The following is a 6,974-nucleotide window of genomic DNA, read 5'->3' on the forward strand; positions in this document are numbered from 1 at the left end:
TGGGGTTGGGGCGAGGAGTAGGGATGGTGGCTGCCCCATCAGCTTGCCTCTGAAGCACCATAGCTAGATCATGCTTTTGTTTTGTTTTTTTTTTCCGGTACCGGGAATCGAACTCACGACCTTGCGCTTGCCAGGCAGGCGCTGTGCCGATGAGCTAAATCCCTAGCCCTAGATCCTGTTTTTACTGGATCCTCTTTCCAGTTCTTCTATGAAACTATCTTTCTTCCTCCCAGGCCTGATTGTCTCATTTCTCTGCTTTATCATTCTGAGGGAGGGCCATTCTCCTCCAACACTTTTTTTTAAATCTTTTTGAGACAGGGTCTCACTGTGCAGTTCAGGCTGGTCTTGAACTTACTTTGTAGCCCAGGTTGGCCTCAAACTCGCAAATGATCCTCCTGCCTCAGCCTCCCAAGGGCTGGGATTACAGATGTGCGCCATCTCCTCCAACACTTACCTTTGGAATATTCAGAGTTTTCCTGACTCCTTAGGAATGGTTGCCAGGTCCTTTGGCATTGCCTTCTGCTGCGCTCCTTCCATCCATACACAAGCCATCCAGACAAGCAGGGAAATATGGCTTCCATTCTGGAAATGTCAAATGGCAGCTTTGGGTCATACTGGAGATCTTGGTGTCTGCTAATGGTACACCACAGTTACTGTTTTCTTTATCTCTGAGGAGGAAACAGAAGAGAGGATCCTGCTGCTTGGAATCCAAAGATCAGTATGATGATAACTGGTGGTGTTTATGGTATGGTAGGCAGGGTTTCTCAACCTCTGCTCCAGTGACATTTTGGATCAGATAACTCTTTGTTGTAGGGGCAGTTCTGCAAGCTGTAGGATGTTTAGCAATGTTTGTAGCCTCTATACATATTCAAGAAGATATCTAAGAGTGGCCCCCACAAAACTCCCCTCAGTTGAGACAACCAGTAATGTTCAGACCTGCCAAATGTCCTTAGGAGGCAACATTACCTTGAGTTGAGAGAAATTGTGCATATACTGAGGTATTAGTTTAAATATACTAAAAAATTTCCAGATCTTAAATAGATAGTGGGATGAGTCTTTTTTTTTTTTTTCTTTTTGAAACAGGGCTTCACTATGCATTTTAGGCTGGACTTGAACTCACTTTGTAGCCAAGGCTGACCTCAAACTCACAGCAATCCTCCTGCCTCAGCCTCCTGAATGCTGGGATTACAGGAGTGAACCACCATGCCTGACATGGGATGAATCTTGATCAATATATAAACCTATACAGCTCTCACCTAGTTAAAATATGGAACCTTTCCCTTACCCTTCCCTGTCAAAGTTCCCCCAAGCCCTTTTGCACTTAATCCTTTCCCAGCCCCAATTCCTTTTAGAAGCTGATATAAATGAAATCATGTGGTACATTATCTTTCATGTTTGGCTTAGCTTTGGAGTAATGTCTATGTAGTTCACTCATTCTGTGATGTGAACTGGTGGGGTTTTTTGTAGGGGGGGCAGTACTGTGGATTAAACTCAGGAAGCACTACAACCTCAGCCCTCTTTATTTTATTTTATTTTATTTTATTTTTATTTTGAGATGGCCTTGGCTAAGTTGCCCAGGCTGGCCTTGCACTCAGAACTCTCCTGCATCAGCCTCCTGAGTAGTACAGATTACAGGTGTATACCACCATGCCCAGCTATTTATTTTTACTGCTGAGTAGTATCCCTTTGTATGGATATACTACCATTTGTTTATTCTTTCTCTTTTTTTTTTCTTTCTCTTCCTCCTTTTGATGGATGTTTGAGTTGTTTCCTATACAGGGCTATTGTGAACAAAGTCTTTGGATGGCTGTTCATTGTACCCAGAGATTTAGACTAGGCAGACTGTGAATGCAGTTTGGAATTGCAGACTGTGGTATGGCCTGATGCTTGTATTGTGTGGTGGAGTTGTGGATCCTGCTTCCAAACCAAGTATCAGAATTGCTTCGTGGGCAGAGTTTACAGTGGGACCCAGTAGAACTGCTAGGCTGAATCACAGGGCCCAAAGGAGGCCCTCATCATAGAGACTTCACTGCTATGTATGTGTTGCAGATGCTAGAGGAGCAGCTTCTCTGCTGACATCACCTGAAACTTAGAGGCAAAAGCTCTTGAAAGCCAGGGTATAGCTCAGTGGTACAGCACTTCCCTAACTTGAGCAAGCCCCGGGTTCAGTTCCCAGTACTGCCCTCCTAAAAAGAATGAGCCGAACACAGGAACTGCCCACTCAGGAACCGGCAGCTCAGATAACTTCAGCAGGCCTCACATTCCGATTCTCCCCGGTCACCATCCCAAACGCCAGCGCCTGTCATCAGCTCCTCTTTCACAGCCCCTGAGCTATTTCCTAGCAACATCTTCATCCACTGTCATCTCCCTCAGAACTTCGCCCAGCCTTATCTGAAGTGCCTGGCTTCTCTGTGGAGAAAATCTTTAACTATCTCCAGATCTGAATTCAGAGGAACCTCTGGCTTCCTCCTCCTGTTTCCTGAGAGATGTCTTTCCTGAAAAGAAGCCATTTCCTGTCTAGTGGAAGGAGCACGTATTCCAAATCCAAATAAATCCAAATAACTTGGGCACTTGTTCCAAGGCCAGTATCTTGTTCTAAACTTAGTACCTTGGGCCTAGGCCTAACGGTAACCTTTTCCTTGTTTTTGTGGCTACTTCTAGACTATTCTGCTTTTTTCTCTTTGTAAAACTTCCACTTTTTTTTCAGCACTGAGGATCAAACCCATGGTCTCTCATACGCTGGGCAAGCGCTCAACCACTGAGCTACGACTCCCAGCCCCAAACTGGTTCTTCTTTTGAGGACCATTCCTTCTGGGATTGCACATCTTCTACCCTATGCAAGTCCTGCCAGGACCCTCTGTGGAGAAGATATCCAAACGGCTCACATACTATGATTTGAGGCAGGGTCTTGCTAAGGCTGGACTTGGAACCCCCCTGCCTCAGCTTCTCAGAGTGCTGGGATTATATCATGCCTGGCTAAGAGTCTTTGCTGGGGTTTGTTTTATTGTTGTTTCAGATAGGGTCTTGCAGTGTTGTTGAGGCTAGTCTCTAATCCCTGTGTTCAAGCAATCTGCCTGCCTCAGCTTCCTGAGTGCTGTGACTACACACATGTACCACTGACAAAATTCTTTACCTTTTTAATGCAAAAGGTCCCAGGTGATCATATTATTTTAGTCTTACACTTCCATGGCCTCACCCTGGACTTTGTCCTCACTTGAATAAATACATACAGTGAATAATATATTTATGAATTGGGACATACCAAGCTCCTGCTCAAATGTATATACTCTGTTGCAGATTCAAGGTATCCACATGGATCCTGCAAGAGGAGAAGCTCTGTTGAAAAGACACTTGGCTCAAAATGACTTCTAATAACGTTCAGAAGGGTTGTAAGAACAGCCCAGAGAATTCACAGGTATTATATTCACAAAACCCAGAGCAAAATCATTCAGAGCCTAATACATACATACATACACACACATTCACTCCTTTAATACTCATACACAGCAGTTGGGGCAGCATGCACTTAATCAGATGTTCTCTCAAATACATATTCCTAGCTCACACTCAACCCTTGGCACCCCCTGTCCCACTCCCCTGCTTTACTTCCTGCATACCACTCACCTTTGTTTTGGTTACTTTTTGTTGTGTGTTAGCAAGTCTTCCCACGCCAACTCAAATGTGAACTCCAGGAAGGGAAGGATTTCTGCTTCTGTTTCTATTTCTATTTACTTATCCTTTTCTGTATTGAACTCTTCTCCCAACACACACAGAGCTTTGGAATTCTTTCCTAAAGTTGTGTCACCGCCAGGCGTGGTGGCAAACACCTGTAATCCCAGCACTTGGGAGACTGAGGCAGGAGGATCGCTGAGAGTTCAAGGCCAGCCTGGACTACATAACAAGACCTTATCTCAAAAAAAGAAAAAAAAAAAGTCATGTCACCACAAAGAAATAACCAAGATGAAAGCTGATCATTTCAGGGTTTTTACTACCTGCTGTCAGATGGTCTAGCAAAGATATTCTAATAGTATGCAATAAGTAATATATAAATGTGCCTGCTTCATCAAGGCCTCCACTGTGTGTGTGTGTGTGTGTGTGTGTAAGGGGGGGGGGAGTTTGTACTGGGGATTGAACCCAGGGCCTTTGCACTGAGTCACATCCCCAACCCTTTAAACTCACTAAGTCTCACTAAATCTCACTAAGTTGGTAAGGCAAAGCTCAAACCTGAGAAACTTCCTGTTTCAGCCTCCTAGAGTGCTGGGATTACAGGCATGTTCCTCTATGCCCAGCTAAGTTTTATTATTTTATCTTACTGAATAGGAGGAAATGGTATCCCTGTGTTCTTTTCATTTTAACATTCTTCGTTTATTATTAAAATCAAATCTCCTCCCCCCCCAAAAAACCCACTAAACTCCTTATGTTTGCTTTCTTCTTGTATCAACTGCTCACATCCCTTGATCCTTTCAAAGAGCCTGGAAGTGTCTGAACTTTGACTGCAACAATAGATAATATGTCAGCCATTGGCAGTGTGTGGATTCTGATCCTGTTATTTCTGGCAAGGGACATTCATTGTGTTTGTGGTATTTAGCTTAATAGAGTTAAAAGAATTTTAGCCCAGAGATCTTAAATTGACAGCATTTTCTCTTGTCACCTACAAGCAAATGATCAGGTAGAAAAGATGGAGCAAGATGGAAGAATGCTCCAGGGGGCAGTAGGAGGAGCTTAGTCTAGCCTGCAGGTGGTTCCAAGAGGCACTGCTTATTCAAAAGCCAGAATCAGGTCTGAATCACTCAGATCTTCATCTAGATGAACTCTTATAAACAAGAATATTCCCTAGATCATATGTTTTCCAGGTTTTTTGAGATTGGGGTTTATGTTACCGAGACTCACCTGAAACTCATGGGCTCAGATGATCTTTCTGCCTCAGCCTCCTGAATAGCTGGGATTATGGTGTGTGCCCTTGGATCCAACTTGTCCAGTACTTTGCTGTAAGTTAGCTTTTTTTTAAGTACCTTGGAGCAGGATAGAGGTAGTTTCTGTTATTATAACTGAGATGATATGATATGATATATGATATGATATTTTTCCTTTTTTCTCCCTAAACTTAGGTCTAGTCATCTGCTAGATTTTGCCTGTTTTACCTACCCATAGCTCTTGGACACATCAACTTTTTTTTTTTTTTTTTTTTTGAGACAGGTCTCCCTGTGTAGTTCAGGCTGGCCTTAAACTCACTATGTAGCCCAGGCTGGCCTCAAACTCATGGCGATCCTCCTGCCTCAACCTCCCAGCACATCAACTTCTTGACACCCATGTTGCTACCACTTTAGCACAGGGTTGCACTCACTAAGTTGCTATATTGCCCAGGCTGGGTTCAAACTTGTGATCCTCCTGCCTCAGCTTCCTAGAGTGCTGAGATTACAGGTGTGTGCCACTACATCTGGCTACAAGAAACTTTCTTATAATTCACTGGGCGTGGTGGTGCGCGCCTGTAATCCCAATACTTGGGAGGCTGAGGCAGGAGGATCATTGCAAGTTCGAGATCAGCCTGGGCTACAAAGTGAGCTCAAGGCCAGCCTGAACTGCATAGTGAGACCCTGTCTCAAAAAGACAAAAAAAAAAAAAATCTATACAGCATTTCTCTTTCCCTCCTCCTGTCTGCTAAGACTACCCTGTCCTTACCTGTTAGCTTCTCAAATTGTTTTATAGCAGCAGAGTAACAGATGAAAGGTATTTCACCTAATCAGCCAAAGCAATGCTCACTCTCCACCCTAAAACTGTCTTTTCCCTCCCTCCAAGCTTCCCCTAACTATTTTCTGCTCCCCACAACCCTGGCTCTTCTCTTCACACTTCCTTTTTCTTATCTACTGGTAAGCAAATCCTCTCCAAGGTAAGTCAAATGACTCAAGGCTTGGTTGTTCTCTGTCTAGACTTGCGCTTCCTGTTCTGATCCTGAGCAGTAGTCTGGGAGCCTCTCAGGGACCTAGAGAATTCTCCTTGGCAGGTGGGAAGAGGGAAAGAGATGGTGCATGCTTGTGCATTATGTATTATTTTCCTGTCAGAGGTGCAAATAAAGTGAAAGCCAAAGCGATACCATTGTCTGTAGGGAATTATGAAAAAAAAAAAAAAAAAAACAAAAAACAAACCAACAAAAAAACAGAACAGGGAAAAGTCCATCTGATCTTAAAAGTTAATAAGGAGCAGACCCGGAAACAAGGAAGGTAAGAGGGCACTTGAGGCCATGGAACACTCCCAGCTAAGATTTCAAGATGGGAAATCACATGTCAGACTAGAGGGAAAGGGGTTGAGAACAGATGGGGGAAAGAAGTAGAGAGCTCTTTCTGCAGAAATGTTGAGAGGGAAAGAGACATCTATGAAAGAGATGAGAAATCACTACTAGAAGGCCTTAATCTCATTAGGGTCATCTTGGAATGGAGAGCCAGGAGGAAAAAAGATTTTACAGCTGTTGGAGTTGCTAGACAACCAACAAGACGTGGTTAAGAGGCCTTCAGAACCTCAGAACGGCAACTTATGGTGCATTTAGAGTGGGTACATGGATACCTTCTGGCCTAAAAATTCTGATTTAGTCTTTCAGCAGAGTTTGGGTTGAGAGGACAGACAGGTCAGGGGTGATAAGAACATTGCACAGTTCCCGAAGGTCGGCACTCAGCTCAAGTGTATTGAATGATATAAAGTACAAAGGAGAAGAAAAGTAAGCGTGGCTAGAGGAGCCTACGTACAATGTGGAGCAGGAGAGGAGCAGAATGACTATTCAATAGTTGTTAATTTCCCAAAGGTATCATGCAGCTCTTGTGGCATGAAATGGAAGGACCTAAGACTAGGTAGGCAATTGACTAGTTCAGTCCAACTAACATTTAATGGGTACAGGACTAAGAAAGGCTCTGTGGAATCTTTCAGAAAAAGTCAGCTGCCTTCAGGGAGCTTAGGGTCTTCCACGAACCATGATACTGTTAAAA

The 6,974-nt window shown here is 43.7% G+C and overlaps 1 long non-coding RNA gene across 1 annotated transcript; it reads right to left on the minus strand.

The window, feature by feature from the left end:
- Nucleotides 1–460: 460 nt before the first annotated feature.
- Nucleotides 461–3,791, minus strand: LOC106147397. Its single transcript, XR_001232290.1, has 3 exons — nt 3,625–3,791; nt 3,263–3,319; nt 461–668 (listed from the first exon to the last, which is right to left on the minus strand). It is a non-coding gene; the product is annotated as an uncharacterized LOC106147397 (long non-coding RNA).
- Nucleotides 3,792–6,974: the final 3,183 nt, after the last annotated feature.

This window comes from Chinchilla lanigera, unplaced genomic scaffold, assembly GCF_000276665.1.
Source record: "Chinchilla lanigera isolate Chin_1 unplaced genomic scaffold, ChiLan1.0 scaffold00152, whole genome shotgun sequence".
Taxonomy (NCBI): domain Eukaryota; kingdom Metazoa; phylum Chordata; class Mammalia; order Rodentia; family Chinchillidae; genus Chinchilla; species Chinchilla lanigera.